A 20,126-nucleotide genomic window follows, 5' to 3' on the forward strand; every position below is an offset into this window, starting at 1 on the left:
AATTGCAATGCAATCACAGTTATTTTTGTGTGTCCCTTTAAATGCAAATGAGCTGCTGCTTCTGGTGTTGTGTAATATTTTTTCCAGTGGGTGGATTTCACATCAATATTCATGAAATTTCCACGTTTTCCTTCAGTGTGAGAATTAGAGAATTGGGTATGAAAATCTTGATATAACATGGAACATAATCTGCACAGCCACACAATACTATGCATCTACCTCTCAAATGTCTGTAAATACAACCAAAATATATGTAAAAAAATCCACCGCAGTTTCTTTATCAGGCATCAAGAAGTGTCATACCGTCCACGCACATACATTTTTACATGATAAAAAAAGTGTCATATTGCGATATCAATGATGTAGGGACGCGATGACGTATGGTGCATTTATGTTCCCTAGAAGATTTAAGAAGACACCTTAATGTCCATACTGGTGTAAAGCCTTACTTTTGTTTTTTTTGTGGAAAGAGTTTTTCACAACTGGAACATTTAAAAGAGCATTTAGGTGCCATTTATGTTTATTGTTGGCATAATATTTTATTTTGTTTGGATATATATTAGTATTTTGGACACTGGGTGGTAGTGATTAGATGCACATGTTTGTATATAGTGGGCCAGAGGTTCCAGAACATGGCACGTGGTGGGATCTGGTATCATATCTTTGTTATTGGTCTTTTCAATATATTGTTTTTTGTCTGAAGTCGAACGATACGCACAAGGCCTTGTGCATCTGCTTTCGTCTCCAGTATTCTGCCATTAACCAGGAGCCTCGTGGTGCAGTGGAGTCAACCACCACAACTGTGTCACCTGGAGCAAACTTCCTTTTTACTTTTGACCACCGCTGTCGTTCTTGGATTAAAGGTAAGTACTCCTGTGTCCACCTTTTCCAGAAGAGATCTGCCATATATTGCACTTGTCTCCATCTGCGCCTTACGTGTAAGTCAGGGGTGCCCAATCCTGCTCCTGCTGATCGACTGTCCTGCACAGTTCATCTCCAACCCTAATCAAACACACCTGAAGCAACCAATGAAGGTCTTCAGGATCGCAACCAATTAAGGTCTTCAGGATCGCAACCAATTAAGGTCTTCAGGATCGCAACCAATTAAGGTCTTCAGGATCATTTGAAACTTAAAAGCAGGTGTGTTTGATTAGGGTTGGAGTGTGCAGGACAGGTGATCGGCAGGAGCAGGATTGGGCACCCCTGATATAAGTCCTCTTTTACGAAGAGTCCAGGCGGTAGTATTGGCTTGGTTTTCAACAGAAGAAGGTGGTTTGGGGTGAGTGCTTCCAGGTCCATAGGGTCTTCAGAAAGCTTTGTAATGGGTCAATCATTTAAAATTGCTTCAACTTCACAAATTAAAGTTTGCTATCCTTCATCATCCAGAACTTGTTGGCTAAGAACAGAGTGCAGCATATTTCAAACCATGCGGATCAAACGCTCCCATACACCACCGTGATGAGATGCTGCTGGGGGGTTAAAGTACCATTTTATTCCCTTCTGAAGCATAGCAGTCTGGATTTTGTCCTGATTCAAGGCATTGAGTGCTTCTCTCAATTCGCTTTCAGCTCCAATATAATTTGAGCCATTGTCTGATCTTAAAGACAACACTTGATCTCGTTGACAAATACATCTTCTTAATACATGGATGCAGGAGTCTGTGTCAAGAGTATGCAACTTTGAGATGTACTGCCCTGCTTGCTAATATGTCTCCCTCTATTTAAGACGTTTGATTATATCCCCACCCCTGGCATCAAGGCGAATAGCCTCAATGCCCGCTACTCGTAAGGCCGAATCCCTCCCATGTTTTGCGTCTATATAATGTTTGGCCATTGGATAATTCATATTTCCAGTCCGGATGGCATACCTATGCTCAGCTACCCTGTCTCTTAGTCTCCTTTACGTAAAAACAGCCACAAGTATACTCCAATCGATAGACAACATGCGTAGTATTGCAATTTATAAAACTGTTGACAGTGTAAGTCATATTACTGAAAACATCCATAAATGTGTCAGTTTTAGCCATATCCCCACAATAATTACAATTGCCACAAGGAAAGTTTCCCTTGGGTTGACGAAGCCCAATTTCATGTTTAGGAGCAGGGAGGTAACGTCTTACTAACTTGTCTTTTTATTTGTGGCCCTCCTAAAGCTGATCCCAGGGAGCTCCGTGAATATTTCCCGTGAAGTCGGGTCACATTCAATAATGTTCCAGTTTTTCTTTATAATGTGTTTAATCTGGACAGCCTCCTTGCTGTACTGAGTAGGGTTTCTGACACTCTTTTGGGTCTAGACTGAAGCAGGGTCTTCATTTCAAGTGATTGGGCTCTATTATGAGCTTGAACGAGAGTCTGTGTTTGGTATCCTCTTTGTCGAAAACGCTGCTGCATATCCATAGATTGATTTTGGAAATCCTGATCTGAATCACATATACGCCTTAGTCTCTGGGCCTGTACAAAGGGTATGTTATCAATAAGCCATAGAGGATGAAAGCTATTTGTATGCAATAAGGTATTACGATCTGTTGCCTTTCTGAAGATAGATGTGTGCAAGAATCCCTCATTATCCTTTGAGATCTGTAGATCCAGAAAGTTTATAAATTTAGGTTCTCATTTAAGCTGTTTACATAAACATGGAAGTCTACAAGTTATTTTTCTGAGCCTGAGAACATCAGAATCACATCATCAATGTATCTACCCCACCACAAGACTGCATCTTTAAAAGGGTTATCTTGGGGAAATATATAGCGCTCCTCCCACAAGCCTAAAAACAGATTGGCATAATTGGGAGTAAAACAAGCACCCATTGCAGTCATCCTTTTCTTGTCTATACAATTTGTCTTGAAAGAGAAAGATGTTGTTCTTTCAAGTCCACTCAGTAAGTTGCACTATAAAGTCACTGGGAGGCATCAAATGTTCAGGTCCACATCCTATTTGCTAAATTGTCTTTAAAGCCTGTGTAGTATCTTGAATATAAGAAATCTGCAACAAATGGCTTGATGAAATAATCCACATTGATTTTCTTGGTGTCATGTTTTGATGTATTTTAGAGTTATTTATGGACAGCACTTTGGTCCATTTTAATGGTTTTGAATAAACAAAGTTTGAATAAATTAATGGTTTTAAATAAAAGTTGAGTTGAGTTAATTGTCAAGATTGTTGTTGTATTGAAATACAATATAGTCACAATCTTTTCTATTTTCTCTTCCAACTGATCTTATTTCTGTCATTGGTTTGAATTATGTATCTTTGTGGATTTAAATATGTGCATATATGTTATTATTAGGTTTTTTTCTATTTATTTATCTAATAAATGTATCTAATTAATTTCTTTTTCAATTAAACTTAAAAGACATGATTTTTTTTTTTTTTTTTAGTTTGTTGTTTCATAATATGTCCTGATGTCTCAAAAAAATCATGGAATTGTTTCTAAAGACTATTTGATTGAACATTTACACTGAATAATCTAGAGTGATTAAGTGTGATGATCATCTGCTAAATGAGCAACAACGACCACAATTCACTCCTTCAGTCAGTGAAGCTCCCACAGCCGTTCATGAGAGTTTAAATGCTGGGAATATTCCCATCTTCCCACAGGAGAAGAAGAAGCAAGCAGGAGGAATTACTCCAGGAGAAACTACGGACATACTATTGTAAAGATGGAGATTAAGGAAGAACCCTGCAGAATAAAAGATGAAGATACAGAGGAACAAATAGGTTGGTGTTTTCCTTCATTCTCTTTAATGCCTGATGAGGAACATTAAGATTAAAACTGAAAAAAAGACTAAATGTTTTGCTTATTGTGACTCGCCTAGTATATTTAATGTTCTCATTTCTCATTCTTTACTTTGGATTGATTTTAGACACAATGGAAGTGAATGAAGACAAACAACATCAGTTTCATAATCCTCAGAATTTCAAAAATGAAGATGGAAACACGGTCATTCAACGGACCGAAAAGTGTTTCATACAGAAACAAGCTCGAAAAACTGGAGAAGGATCTTTAACCTGCTCTGAGTGTGGAAAGACTTGCACACAAAAATCAGGCCTTAATGTACACATGAGGATTCACACTGGAGAAAAACCGTTCACATGCTCTCAGTGTGGAAAGAGTTTCGCTCAGAAAAGCTCTCTCAATAATCATCTGCGCCGTCACTCTGGAGTGAGATCATTCAGCTGTGATCAGTGTGAGAAAACATTTGTTTATTCATCAAACTTAAGAAAACACCTTATAGGTCATGCTGGTGTGAAGCCTCACTTTTGTTCTTTTTGTGGAAAGAGTTTTTCACGACTGGAACATTTAAAAGATCATGAGAGTATTCATACTGGTGTGAGACCTCATGTGTGCTCTTACTGTGGGAAGACCTTCACTAGATCCAGCCGCTTAAAATCACACCAGAGAATTCATACTGGAGAGAAACCGTACAAGTGTTCTTCATGTGGGAAATGTTTCACTCAATTAGGAAACCTGAAAGATCATGAGAGAACTCATACTGGAGAGAAGCCGTACCAGTGCTCTTCATGTGGGAACAGATTCACCCAATCAGCTCATCTACGGTATCATGAGAAAAAGCATTGCCTGAAGTCGTCTAAGTGAGCAAAATTCACATTCATGTCCATGATTTACAAATGTTGTACTTGCAAATAATTTGACATTCAGATTGTTTAAATAGAGTGATTAAATCTAAAATTAGTGGTAAAGTTTGAATCTAGTAATAGTTTGATCAAGTGTTGACTTCTTCTCTTTTCTCAACTGCTGTAACATGATTTATAATGATATGATTCAACTTTACTGAACTTCAAACACTTGTTTTGCATTAAAAGATTTCTAAAGTTCTTCAGGTGAACTGGTGAGATTCATTTTTATGTGAAGCTTTAGCTCAAAATACCACACTGGTATTTTTATAGCATGTTAAAATTGCTATGCAATCACGGTTGTTTTTGTGTGTCCCTTTAAATGCAAATGAGCTGCTGCTTCTGGTGTTGTGTAATATTCAGTTCCTGTGTGGAGTACACATGAATATTCATGATATTTCCCCTGTTGTGGGCGTGGCCTTGAGACAACTCACAAAACGAATGGAACTGAAAATATTTGTGCTCGCTCCTCAAATCGCAACTCGAGTCGTTTAATGGATTATTTCGAAAAGGTAGTTTCAATGTTATGCATTAACTGCAACATTTCCCATTTTCAAAACAATATAGTTTCTGTAATATAACTCGTCTGGGCTGTTTGATTTGAGCTTTCCTGTAGCTCAAACAGTAGAGCGTTGACGCCTGCAACACAAGGTCATGGGTTCTACCGTTACTGGGAAACTTTGGCTTCATTTTTCTACAGTGGAAGAAGCAGAGTCCATCTTTTTACCGTCTGTGTTGTGAAAGTAACTAGTGAATAGATGTAGTTTACCTGTTGGATGTGATGTTTCATATCAACTGACAACCTCTGTAGTCCCACTTCTTAACAACCGCCTTATTATTATTCAATGATTACAATGATACTATACACAACATCATGAAATGTTCAGGTGAATAGTTAATGGTGAATTCAGGGTTGTGAGAAGGAAATCACAGACTAGAAACTTAGATATGTTTCAGGCTAGACTTTATAATATCATGCTGATGCTGTTGTATGCATGTTGTGTACAATTATAAAAGCGTAATCCTTTTGTTTATTAACCATGACAATACAGTGACTGTAAAGAAAATAATATTTGATATGATCTTAGCAACATAGCTTATAAAGAATGTGTCAACACAAGATTTACTTAGAAAAAAATCTATTTTAAAAACATGATTGTTTGATTGTTTTGTTGTTGTTGAACCTATTTTTCAATGTCTCCTTCACAGTCTCCTCCACATTGACACAGAGCTGTGCTCTTTAAGGGGGCTTTTTTTGCATTTGCAATGCCCCCGGCAGCATTTCTTGCAGCCACAACTTAAGAGAGTTCAATGATGGACTGGCTTGCCTGTGGAAGAGTTGACCACAATGGTCTCCAATCGCTTGGGTCCATCCAACCCCAGTCAGTTGGAGATGGCATATTTGGTGCCACCTCAAGTGCTTTTCCCCAACAGTGTCCTTCCTTGGTACACTGCTCTTTTGAGGTGCTCCACTTTGTAAAGAAAGACTATGTGCATTTGGTATATGCATGCCATCGCCGTTTTCACAGATTCACATTTATGCAGAGATGAGAACGATATCATTTTCAAAACTTGTTTTTAAGAGCTTGCACTCTGAAACCTATTTCGGGGTTTGTGTTCTCGGGCCACCAGACGTTGTCGTGTGGATGTAGTGCAACAGTGCATTGAGGGTTTTCTGTCTTCAGTTGAGAACGGTGTTGTGTAAGCGGCCCTGAAGTTAATACCTAATGATTGTTTACAACGGAAATGAATCAATAAGAAACGTACTTATGCTTGGACAATGATTTTCTCCTAGAGCTGCTGTACGGCCAAAACAATCTTTGTTGAATGAATTTCCTATTATCACTGTAAAGCTGCTTTGAATCAATCTATATTGTAAAAAGCATTATATAAATGAAGGTGGCTTGACTTGACTGCGCCCTTAGTGCATCCTTATTTGCTCCATTCCTCCTCCTTTCTTTGTGAACAAATCAAGACAAGCTTGATCGATGTTGAGTTCGCTGCTGGTGCGATCATACAGGAGAATTGTGAAGAGCTCCACAATGGAAATGACCTCCTCTGGAATGTTTTTTGGAGCCTTTGACAGAGCCATGAAGGCCTCTGTTGCCATGTCATCTGCATCCCAGGTATCCCATGCTGTCTTCTTGCCCCTGGTTTCAAATGCAGAGACTGTGTCACAACCACTGAAGGCATGGAACACAGGAAGGGACTTGAATATGTCAGGACCCAGAGACTTGGCTTTCTCATGGGCAGATGTGTATCTGAAGTTCTTGCCGGTCCCAAATGCAACTTCTTCTTGCAAAGTATACAACTCCTCAAGGTCCAGCTCTGTGGGACATGTGCAATGGCTTGAGCCACAACCGTTGGTCCACAGTGCGCAAGGTAATCTTTTTAAATCCTTTCCTTGCAGCATCCGCCGCATCCTTGTGCCTCTTCATGTGTGCAAGGTCTGATCTGATTCTTGTGGGTGAGATGATTGGGTCTGCATGTGTAAACTTGTTTGGTATTCAACATTTCTACAAGGTTCCTGGGCAGAAAGTAAAAGAGCTCTGTTTAGTTTTTATCTACTCTCAGGAAGCCTTTCCAGTTGGTTTGTTAACTTGTTTTTTTCCATCCACTCTTGTTCTTGTCCGCTTTCCCCGCTTCTGGGACTTTAATCTGTTAAATTCATAGTGGTCCCATATAACATCCACTCTGTTGACCCTTTCAAGTTTCTCTTTGATATAAGGTATGAAGATCTTGCTGGAAAGATCTTGAGAAGCTGAAGTCTGCGTTGACAACATAAAAATCTGTGATTCATTTTAGCGGAAGTGAGAGACTGTAAGTTTTGAATGCCTATATCTCCTAAATGTGAATTTTGTCATTGTTTTGGAACACACCAGCTTATTTATAACATTAAGGCCAACATATTCATCATAAAAGCTACAAAAAATTACATTTTGATTTCAGGGGGCCTTTAACTTTCCTGTAGATCAAACAGTAGAGCGTTGGCACTTACAACGCCATGGTCATGGGTTCAATTTCCAGAGAAAGCAAGAACGGATAATAATGTAAATGTGTACATTGAAATGCAAAGTAAGCCGCTTTGGTTAAAAGCGTCTGCCAAATGCATAAATGTAGCTACGCCTGATTTCTGCTGCTGATTTAGACCTCAGTGTCTGGGTCACTGTTTCCCGAGGCTCTGCTTATATGGTTCCCTTTCGAAGGGAACTCAACAATACGTCATCGACGCTTTGGGGAACGCCTCAGGCGTGACAGGTGTCTGAAATCAAATATCAACTCACAGCAATCATGCTGACCGGCGACAGCCCGTGCATCATCAGCTTAAATGATGAGCGCGCAACCTGGATGTATAAAAAGGGCGCCTTGAAACCGTAACAACATCCTTTTCGTCTTCAGGGACTGTTTGTCTGCATCAACGTCATCTTAACGGTTGAAGAAGAATTAAGCGCAATCTTTAAACAGTTAACACTGATAAGCATTGTGTTTAATGTGTCACCCATGCCCAAGGTTTCTTGTAGCCAGATGACACATGAAAATGAGCTTTTTCTGTGTGGGAAATGAAAAAGCACGCACGGCAGCTCTCGAGAGAGCTTCCTGTGCAAACTGTGAGCGTTTTTCTATTCAGATGCTCAGCTCTCGTCTGGCTCTCTTCTCGAGGGAAGAGCTCAGCTTCTGAACCTCGGTCCCGCTCTTGCCGAGGCAGAGTGGTGTTTCGCTTCAATGGGGTTCCTTGCTGAGTTCGCTGATGGTCTCGAGAGGGGCGGTTCCTCTCAGACACGTCATCGACTGACGAGAGCAAGCTGCAGAGGTAAGAGAAAAACTTTTCCTACTGTTTCTGCAGTGAGTTCAATACAGAATAATGGAAACGCCACAGGTTTATTGTCTGGTCTGTTAGTAAAATGTTTTTGTGCAAATAACATTTCTTAAAAAAAGAAAGAAAAAAAAAAAAAAAAAAAAAAAAAAAAAAACACTGTGCTGGCAGTGTTCTATAGAAATGTCTCGATGCGTACATCTGTGCGCTGTCGAATGTTTCAGCATCGCACCTGTTGGCTTTCTTCTCGAGGGATGAAAGCCAAATATATCGTAAGGTTCGAATCTCTCGCTTGCCGAGGCAGCATGTAGATTACAAGACCGTAATTATATTAATCAGTATTGTTTGGAAATTATGGTGCATTTCATTCTATAATATTAAAATGATGGAATATTATCTGACTTTGAGAAGTTAGATGTTTTCAGCCATCCAGACCGTGTTTCACAATTTTTACAGCCACCTGGGTCTCACTGAGTGTGAGCTGCCAAAGGTTAGCTGTCAGGTCGGAGTATGAGCTCCCACATGCCGTGGTTGTCAGGTTACAGGCCTCACCAGGCCTTCCTGAGTATGAGCTCCCACATACAGTGGTTATCAGGTCAGAGGCCTCACCAGGCCTTCCTGGTTATGAGCCTCCACATGTCAGGTTACAGGCCTCACCCGGCCTTCCTGAATGTGGGCTCCCACATATTGTGGTTATCAGGTTACAGGCCTCATCCGGCCTTCCTAGTTATGAGCCCCCACACACTGTGGTCGCCAGATTACAGGCCTCACCAGGCCTTCCTGGTTATGAGCTTCCACATGTCAGTTTACAGGCCTCCATCCGGCATTCCTGGTTATGAGCTCCCACACACTGTGGTCGCCAGGTTACAGGCCTTACCAGGCCTTCCTGGTTATGAGCCTCCACATGTCAGGTTACAGGCCTTACCCGGCCTTCCTGAATGTGGGCTCCCACATATTGCGGTTATCAGGTTACAGGCCTCACCCGGCCTTCCTGAGTATGAGCTCCCACATTTAGTGGTCACCAGGCTTCAGGCCTCCTAGAATCGGCCTTCCTGGTTTTGAGCTTTCACATGTCAGGTTGCAGGCCTCACCAAGCCTTCCTGAATGTGAACCCCCACTTACTGTGGCTGCTGGGGTATAGGCCTCACTGGTTGTGAGCTTCCACAGGTCAGGTTGCAGGCCTCATCAGGCCTTCCTGAATGTGAGCTCCCACGCATTGTGACTATCAGGTTACAGGCCTCATCTGGCCTTCCTGATCATGGGTTCCCACATGCTGTGGTTGCCAGGTTACAGGCCTCACCGGCCTTCCTGGATACGAGCTCCCACATTCTATGGTCGTCAGGTCACTGGCCTCACTAGGCCTTCCTGAATATAGAGTGATGAAGTACATGCACCTCGACTTCATTAAATTCATTCTTATGGTAAGTCACACGACTGAACATCTTGTGTTCTTTCTAAAATCCATTTTTTATGGTAAGGGTCATGTGCTGTACGCTTCGGTCCCTTCCTTTGTGGCTCAGACCCTGGTCTTTCACTTTGGGTTCCACTCTAGATGCGTCCTGTTGTCAAAGTATGCTACAACGGACGCCTTTCTCTAGCCAACTTCCACATTTTGTGGTTATCAGGTAAGACTCTCCAGGCCTTCCTGAGCGTGAGCTCCCACATGCGTTGGTCGCCAGGTTAGAGGCCTCACCAGGCCTCCCTGGATTCAGAATGGCTAAGCACACGCACTTTCGTTTCGTGTACTTTCTAAAAATCCATATTTATGGTAAGGGTTGTGCGCTGTCCGCTTCGTTCCCTTCTTTACATGACTCAGACTCCGGTTCTCCACCTTGGGTCTCACTCTAGATGTGTCTTCTGTCACAATGTATTATGACAGGCACCTTACTTTCAAGCTATCTCCCACATTCTGTGGTTACAGGCCTCATTAGTCCTTTCTGAAGGTAGCCCCACATTGTGTGGCTGTCAGGTTATAGGCCTCTCCGGCCTTCCTGAATATGAGCTCCCACTTTTTTGTGGTCGCCAGGTTTTAGGCCTCACAGGCCTTCCTGAGTATGAGCTCCCACATACTGTGGTTGCCAGGTTAGAGGCCTCACCAGGCCTTCCTGGATTCAGAATGGCTAAGCACACGCACTTTCGTTTCGTGTACTTTCTAAAAATCCATATTTATGGTAAGGGTTGTGCGCGGTCCGCTTCATTCCCTTTTTTACATGACTCAGACTCCGGTTCTCCACCTTGGGTCTCACTCTAGATGCGTCTTCTGTCACAATGTATTATGACAGGCGCCTCATTTTTAAGCTATCTCCCACATTCTGTGGTTACAGGCCTCATTAGTCCTTTCTGAAGGTAGCCCCACATTGTGTGTCTGTCAGGTTATAGGCCTCTCCGGCCTTCCTGAATATGAGCTCCCACTTTCTGTGGTCGCCAGGTTTTAAGCCTCACAGGCCTTCCTGAGTATGAGCTCCCACATACTGTGGTTGCCAGGTTAGAGGCCTCACCAGGCCTTCCTGGATTCGGAATGGCTAAGCACACGCACTTTCGTTTCGTGTACTTTCTAAAAATCCATATTTTAGGGTTATGCGCTGCCCGCTTCATTCCCTTTTTTACATGACTCAGACTCCGGTTCTCCACCTTGGGTCTCACTCTAGATGCATCTTCTGTCACAATGTATTATGACAGGTGCCTCATTTTCAAGCTATCTCCCACATTCTGTGGTTACAGGCCTCATTAGGCCTTTCTGAAGGTAGCCCCACATTGTGTGGCTGTCAGGTTATAGGCCTCTCCGGCCTTCCTGAATATGAGCTCCCACTTTCTGTGGTCGCCAGGTTTTAGGCCTCACAGGCCTTCCTGAGTATGAGCTCCCACATACTGTGGTTGCCAGGTTAGAGGCCTCACCAGGCCTTCCTGGATTCGGAATGGCTAAGCACACGCACTTTTGTTTTGTGTACTTTCTAAATCCATATTTTAGGGTTATGCGCTGCCCGCTTCATTCCCTTTTTTACATGACTCAGACTCCGGTTCTCCACCTTGGGTCTCACTCTAGATGCGTCTTCTGTCACATTGTATTATGACAGGCGCCTCACTTTCAAGCTATCTCCCACATTCTGTGGTTACAGGCCTCATTAGGCCTTTCTGAAGGTAGCTCCATGAGTATGCGCTCCCACAGGAATCTGTGGTCGCCAGGTTTCAGGCCTCACCGGCCTTCCTGATATGAGCTCTCACATTCTGGAGCTCCCCACATGAGGGGATCATCAGGTCTTAGGCCTCAGTATACCTTCCTGGTTTGAACCCTCTCTTACGTCCCCAGTGTTCGGAGCGAGCACTGGGTAGACCCGTGGATGGAGTGGACAACGTTCGTCGTTTCAAAATGTAGTCACACTCTCCATGAGATCCCGTCTCTGTGATCCGTGACTGAATGGTTTCTGCCAGCTTCGCAGGCCTTCGGTTTTTGGATGCCTTATCCAAGGCAACTTCCAGAGGTTCTGTCTCGGACAGACAGGCAATGGCCAGACTGTGTGTCTTAGTTTAGATCACCAGGCCAGCCTGGAGGCATTTCAGGAGGCATGCTCTCCTGAATAGTGACTGGTTGGGAGTCCTTTGGGTCCCCCTAGCCACACTCCCTAGAAATGACCCCTTCTATTTGGAAGTTGTGGTCCTAAGCCTTTGAGCTGGCCCAGATATACCCCACATTAACTATGTGTTGGCAGTTTCTTGGTTCATTAGCTTGGGCTATGACCGGTAGGGAGTGCTGTCACTGACAGCCCGATATGACCTAAGGGTGAGTGGTCCCAGTGTTCTCTGAACTTTTGGTTCTGACAGTTGTCACTGCCTTTGGGCATGCACTCCCCTCAGCATGGCGGAGTGGGTATTTCGTTCCCCAAAGCGTCGATGACGTATTGTTGAGTTCCCTTCGAAAGGGAACGTCTCAGGTTACAACTGTAACCTATGTTCCCTGAGAACAGGGAACGAGACAATACGTCTCCCTGCCATGCCTCGGGGCCTGCCTGCAACAGTCCCTGAAGACGATAGGATGTTGTTACGGTTTCAAGGCGCCCTTTTTATACATCCAGGTTGCGCGCTCATCATTTAAGCTGATGATGCACGGGCTGTCGCCGGTCAGCATGATTGCTGTGAGTTGATATTTGATTTCAGACACCTGTCACGCCTGAGGCGTTCCCCAAAGCGTCGATGACGTATTGTCTCGTTCCCTGTTCTCAGGGAACATAGGTTACAGTTGTAACCTGAGACATTTTCTAGGCAGATCAGCCTTGTTTCCCAAGCGTAGTCCACCATGAAGTGAGAGTGAGGGTAGGCCTGATTTTCGTTTTTGAAGAAGTTTTCTAAGTTCCCAACACGGGACAGGCAACGTAGAGCCTAGAAAACAGTACACAGTAATTTTTCAGCGAGTTTTGTCTTGGACTGTCCTCTTATCGGAGCTGTTTGAAAAAAAGCTAGCTTGTTCCTCTTCAAAGGGCCAGTGCCCTGCATCCTCTCTGCAACAAAGAGATTGCATTGCTCTTGGCCTATCTTCTCTGCAACACGAACAGCGTCTACAACTGCTTGGTCTGATAATTCTCTTGAGTTCAGCTTCAGAAGGTTGTTGCTGTCCTCTGTGAAGGGGTTTCCCAGTTCATCAATCATGTCAACCAACTCACGTCTTGAATTTCAGCTGGACACTTTTGTCCTGTTCATGATGTCTGTTTTCAGAGACACCCTCACTGCAGAACTCAAACTCATCACTTATGCTGGTACTCACTACGAGATATTTGGGGTGATTTTTGACCAATTTCTCCCCTTCCGACAATGCCAGGTAAAGTCCCAATTGATGGTTTTACATATTATCTTATTAGATTTTCCTGTGGTGTGAGGTGTGTTAAGAGTGAAAAGCAAAGAAAGCGAGCTAACGGAAGACTCACCCCCAGCTCATGCTATATACATGTCAAATTAATGTTCACACCGTCTCCACAATTTCATCCAAACATAAGGGTAGAGACACACCCAACCGACACCAAAGAACGAGCGCTGATGAAAGCTGACTGTGTTGACTAAAGCCAACGATGCTGAAAACTAAGGCGGCCAATGCTCAAAAATTGGCTAGGTGTGTCCCTGGTTTAAAAAGCAATCCATACGCTATAAGCTCAATTTCTTTACTTTAAAGTCACGTGCGATGCGAGAGAATTTGCAAGATTTCCGGAGTTCACAGGCTGTGAATGTGATGTGCTTTCCTGGTCACATCGTGGCACTCCACAGACTAGAGGAACAAAATGGAAAAATTTATGATTTTTTTTATCGTCATGTTTGTGGTCTCTCACATTTTGAAAATATTCAAGCTTCAGCTTCAGATGATATTCTCAGATACTGCGATTTCATTGTAATCCCTCTCACAACGTCACTCAATTCACCATTAACTATTCACCTGAACAGTTTGTGATGTTGCATATTGTAATTCTTGACCATCAAAACATAGGGGTAGACATATTTTCTGTGTTATCATGTTTGGTTCAGGAGATATAATACAAAATACATAATTCAGTTATGGATACGGAAAGCAAAATGGCCGCCACGGGGCGTTTTTGTGATGGCTCCATTGGCTTTTATAAAAAAAGTTTACATAATTTTCACATATCACTATTCTAACTGAGCTTATTTCTGTCATTGGTTTGCATTATGTATGCTTGTGGATTTTAGAATGTGTTAGTTTTTTAAAGGTTTTTATTTTTATTTTATTTATCTCTTTTTCATTTAAACTTAAAAGACGTGATTTTGGTTGTTGTTTCATATATTGTGTCCTGATGTCTCAAAAAAAATCATGGAATTGTTTCTAAACGACTATTTGAGCAAAACATTTGCACCTGGATAATCTAGAGTGATTGTAAGTGTGATGATCATCTGCTAAATGAGCAACAACGACCACAATTCACTCCTTCAGTCAGTGAAGCTCCCACAGCCGTTCATGAGAGTTTAAATGCTGGGAATATTCCCATCTTCCCACAGGAGAAGAAGAAGCAAGCAGGAGGAATTACTCCATGAGGAACTACGGACATACTATTGTAAAGATGGAGATTAAGGAAGAACCCTGCAGAATAAAAGATGAAGATACAGAGGAACAAATAGGTTGGTGTTTTCCTTCATTCTCTTTAATGACTGATGAGGAATATTAAGATGAAAACTGAAAAAAAGGATTAAATGTTTTGCTTAATTGTGTCTCACCTGGTATATTTATTGTTCTCATTTCTCTATTTGAATTTTGACAATTTGATATGTTGATTTTAGACCCGATGGAAGTGAATGAGGACAAACAACATCAGTTTCAAAAACCTCAGTATTACAAAAATGAAGATGGAAACACAGTCATTTCACAGACGTCAAAGAGTTTTACACAAAAACAAGATGGAAAAACTGGAGTCAAAGGATCTTTCACCTGCACTCAGTGTGGAAAGAGTTTCGGACATAAAGGAAACTTTAATGTACACATGAGAATTCACACTGGAGAAAAACCTTTCACATGCTCCCAGTGTGGAAAGAGTTTCAGTCAGAACAGTAATTTCAAAAGGCATCTGAGCCGTCACTCTGGAGTGAGATCATTCAGCTGTGATCAGTGTGAGAAAACATTTGTTGTGGCATCAAACTTAAAAGCACACCTCAATGTCCATGCTGGTGTAAAGCCTCATGTTTGTTCTTTTTGTGGAAAGAGTTTTTCACGACCACAGACTTTAAAAGGGCATGAGACTATTCATACTGGTGTGAGACCTTATGTGTGCTTTGACTGTGGAAAGAGATTTGTTCACGTAGGAAACCTGAAAGATCATGAGAAAAAGCATTGCCCGAAGTCGTCTCGTCTAAGTGAGCAAAGTTCACATTCACATCAATGATTTTCTTTAATGTACTTCTAAATAATTTGACATTGAAATAGTTTTAATAGAGTGATTAAATCTAAGGGTTACATTAGTATTGAAGTTTGAATCTGGTAATAGTTTGATCAAGTGTTGCCCTTCTCTTTTCTCAACCGCTGTAACATGATTTATAATGATATTATTTAACTTTACTGAACTTCTAACACTTGTTTTGCATTAAAAGATTTCTAAAGTTTTTCAGGTGAACTGTGGTGATATCATTTTTTTTTCTGTTTTTGCTTTAAGGGGTCCTATATCTATATATTCATGTCCTTTTTTACAAGACGTAAAATCTCTGATGTCCACAGAGTGTGTAAGTGAAGTTCTAGTTCAAAATACCCAACAGATCCTTTTTTGTAGCATGTTTAAATTTGTTACTTTTCGGGGGTGAGCTAAACGTGCTGTTTTTGTGCCTGTCCCTTTAAATGCAAATGAGCTGCTGCTCCCGCCCAGGGGCGGAGCGGGGGGGTGGCTAATTGGGCTTAAGCCCCGAATGTTTTGTCAAAAGCCCCGAATCTTTTAGGTTTTTTAAAATAACTTCAACTTTGTTCCATTCCTTCTCAGTCTTTCTGACTGGAGCGGCAAAAAATGAAACAAAAGCTCTATTACCGTGCGTGGTGGTGGACGGTAATGCATCGCGCATCACTCAGCTTGTTTGCCAACTGCCAATAAAAACGAACGAAGAATATAAATCTTCTTCTTCGTCGTTGTCATCAGGGGCTGGGGGGCTACTGTGTGTTTTCACCTGCGTCATAGCGAGCTTACTGGCTAACCGGCTGAAGTTAATATGGACATAACAAAGTTTTTTATATGGAACACTAACAGTAAACCTCACCGGCCGGAGAGAGATTCAGAAGCAGCGTCGGACGAACTGCGGACAAGTGTAGGCTATGTTGCGTTCACACCGAACGCGAATAGAGCGTCTGGCGCGAGTGATTTCAATGTTTAAGTCAATGTGAAGACGCGTTTACGCACGTCTGGAGGTCCTGCGACGCGAATGAGGCATTTAGCGCGGCGCGGTAGACGCGAATTCACCTCATTCGCGCGTCCAGTTTTTTTTTTTTTTTTTACTGAGTAGGCCTAACAATCATCATTTTCCCAGATAGTGTATAGTTTTTTAAGCAGTCTATTATCTCAAACAGCCTGAAAAATAGTGCATTTAGCTGACGTAAATGGTAAAAAAATCTCCCGGGGGAGTAGGCCCCCGGACCCCCCTAGGTTTGGGCTAAGCCCCGAATGTTTACATCATCTGCCTCCGCCCCTGCTCCCGCCCCCTTTCAAGTAGAAGGACGGGCTTCAAGAGCTCCTGTGTTAACAGCCTTTTATGTTCAAACCGGAGTCTACTGCTGCTGTCTTTTACTTTCGTTTTCTATTTGTTTCATTTCATTTTTCCCGCCTCCTTCGTTTTGAGATCGCAGTAGACGTGAAGGACTATAATGCGTTAAGAGCTCGCTCAAGTACTGCGGAGCTGAACCCTTTAGTGCTTTGTAAGTAATCAGCAAGATTTTAACATTTATACAATGTTTAATAGGGAGCCAATGTAGTCTTAACAGAACCGGGCTAATATTGTCATACTTCCTGGTCCTGGTAAGAACTCGAGCTGCTGCGTTTTGGACCAGCTGTAGTTTGTTTATTATGCGTGCAGGGCAACCACCCAGTAGAGCATTACGATATGACGGAGCCTCAGTCATGAGTGGAAAAAAACACAGGTGTGCAAGCACGCATAAAATCAGAGGCCCCATTAGCTTTTTATGTGCACTGCAATGCGCATTGTTTAAATGTAGTATTAGTTGACAGTGTGAAATGCATCCCTGAAGCTAATTGCTTCTTTTCTCTTTTGCAGAAACTGTATGTTTTTGTGTCAGGGTCATATGTGCACCAAAGATGGCTTGAGGTACAGAGGGAGATGTTTCAGGGGAGTTACAAAGAAAGACTGATAGAGACACAGTGGGCATGTAGGTATAATGCTTGCAAGACAGTGAGAGACAGACTGTCAGCCATCATACGTCTACTAAAAGAAATATCAGTAGAGCAAAATGGTGACAGAGCTGTAGAGGCAAGAGGTTTATTAGCCCAAATAGATCTCAAGTTTGTTAGCCTCCTTGTCACATTCACCAGTGTTCTTGGTGAGATACAATATCTGTCAGATATTTTACAGTCCCCACAACTTGATTTAGGCACAGCTGTCACACTTGTTGACTCTCTTGTTGACACATTGGAGAGTTACAGAGAGGGCTCTCTCTTTAATGACATCTGGGACAATACTTGAACTCTTACTGAGCAATGCAACATCAGTGCCACACCTTCAGGCCGTCAGGTCAGACCAAGCTCTTTGCTTGAAGGGCATTACTTGTTCACTCCAATAGTTCAAAGACAAGAGAGCACAGAGAAAGAGTCCTTTCGGACAGCTTCATTCATTCCAGTTATTGATGTGCTTCTCTCTGAGGTGAAGAGAAGATTTTCTAAAGAAAATTGTGTGATAATGAAAGGGATTACAGGCCTTGAATCCGTGCAGTGCCATGTTTTGTGAGAAAGATGTAGTGTTTCCATTTGCCTCACAATACAACTGCAGTACTGAGGATCTACAATATGAGATCCCCCAGCTTAAGCACATTCTTGAGAGGAAGCAAAGTAGTGGTCAGGAAACACCAAAGGCATTAATAGAGCTCACTGTCTTCCTGGAGCCATTTAAGGAGGTCTTCCACCAAATGTTTAAACTGTGCAAAATTGCACTTGCACTACCCGTGAGCACGGCATCCTGTGAGCGCAGTTTTTCTAAGCTAAAGTTAATCAAAACTGCCTTGAGAAGTACCATGACTGTTGAGCGTTTAAGCAATTTGGGTGTGCTGAGTGTAGAATTAAGAAGGGCTAGGGCCATAAATCTTGATGACTTTGTGGATGTGTTTGCCAAAAAACATTGCAACAGGCGAATAAAGCTATTCTGAAGCCTGGTAATCAGAATCGGAGAGTATCGATCCCTGTTGGGGTGTTCTTTTTGTAACAGTAATAATTATTTTTGTTTTACATTAAGCAAAGATATAAATGTTTCTTACACAGCCTGGTAATCGAAATCAGACTATTGACCCCTGTTGGGAAAGTCCTGTTACATAAAGCAAAGATGTGATTGTTTCTGTCCTTGCTTTTATTTGTATCTGCCAGTATCTGCTTTTCCCCAGTAACTGTTTAGTTTGCAATAAATGTACACCTTATGCCAAATATAATTGCAAAATAAAAAAGTTGTTAAATGTTAACTGTAGTCTATGCACATTATATCATTAGTAACATTAAATATAACACAATAAACCAGTTAAACAAGTATGTCAGTAGGAGTTTCCTTAAGTCTTTCTGATAGTTTTCAACAGGCCGGTTTACTAGAATAAAATTCTGAAATTATGGTTTATAGTTTACCAATTTAAACTCAAAATAGTAAGCTTTTACAGACTTGAAAGTTCCAGTAACTTTAATAAAAAAAAACGTAGTTGTCAGAACTTGGAAAATGTAGCTGACGCAACTTAATAATTGTAGTTCTTCAAAACTTAAAAATTTAAGTTGATATCTTCAACTCAAAAATTCTGTGCAGTCGGTTGCCTTGAAAATTTGAGTTGAACTAACTTTTTCTTTTTTACAGTGTATCTGCTTTTCCCCAGTAACTGTTTTGTTTGCAATAAATGTACACCTTATGCCAAATATAATTGCAAAATAAAAAATAATTGTTGTGCAACTCAAAATGTTAAATGTACTGTTATTAGTCGCACATTATATCATTAGTAACATTAAATATAACATAATAAATCAAAGTATATCAGCAGGAGTTTCCTTAAGTCTTTCTGATAGTTTTCTACAGGCCGGTTTACTAGAATAAAATTCTGAAATTATGGTTTATAGTTTTGGTGTGCCACCCCAAGATTTTAAGTGGTCCCATCTGGCCACCCCTATGAAAAATTTCTGGAGGCGCCACTGATGCTCAGGCTAATATGCTTGCATGTAAATTTGGCATGTGTTCTGATTATGTTAAGGTAGCCTTATTCAAAGCATTCTGTACACCATTTTATATACTGCCCACTTGTGGCGGTCTTACAGCAAAAAGAACATGCAGCGTGATACGCTACATTCATGCAGAATTTAGCGTATAATGATGGCATGAGACTGCTTCTAATGGCGCTTTTCCACTGCATGGTACGGTATGGTTCGGTACAGTTCGGTACGGTTCGGTACGGCACGCTTTGGCGCTTTTTCACTGCATGGTACGGTACGGCTCGGTTCGGTACGGCTCACTTAGGGCGCATTTCCACGGCTACCACCGGACCTACAACTATTAACGATCAGTCCCACCCACTTTGAAGCGGTGCTAACTGCAGTGGAAAAGCAACCGAGCTAAAGCGAACCGAACCGTGCCGAGTCGAGTCGTACCACGCAGTGGAAAAGCGAAGCGAGCCAAACCGTTCCGCGCCGAGTCGAACCGTACCGAGCCGTACCATGCAGTGGAAAAGCGCCATAAAACAACCAAGATGGTGTAGTGCTAGTCAAATGTTGGTTAATGTTGGTGTGCCTACCTGTTCTGCCTTAATAAGAAATCTTATTCTTCGATACATGTGTAGAATGTCTGTCTCTGAAAACAGAATTATACAAGCTTTAGCCCACAGTGATTTTAGCTCTGTCAGGTATACATCGAGACATTGGCACTCCTGTTTGTATATTACAAGTAAAAGTTATTGATCTTTTATTCATTTATTTATATGTAGGCCTACTGTATATTTATTGCTATGATGTAACTATTGTCATTTT

At 41.8% G+C, this 20,126-nt stretch overlaps 1 protein-coding gene across 1 annotated transcript in view; it reads left to right on the plus strand.

Moving 5' to 3' along the window:
• The window catches only part of LOC306984773 (uncharacterized protein), a 57,596-nt gene that overhangs the window by 31,280 nt on the left and 6,190 nt on the right, over positions 1-20,126 (plus strand). The window lies entirely within an intron of this gene.

Source organism: Phoxinus phoxinus (assembly GCF_949152265.1).
Source record: "Phoxinus phoxinus genome assembly, chromosome: 17".
NCBI classification, from domain to species: Eukaryota; Metazoa; Chordata; class Actinopteri; order Cypriniformes; family Leuciscidae; genus Phoxinus; species Phoxinus phoxinus.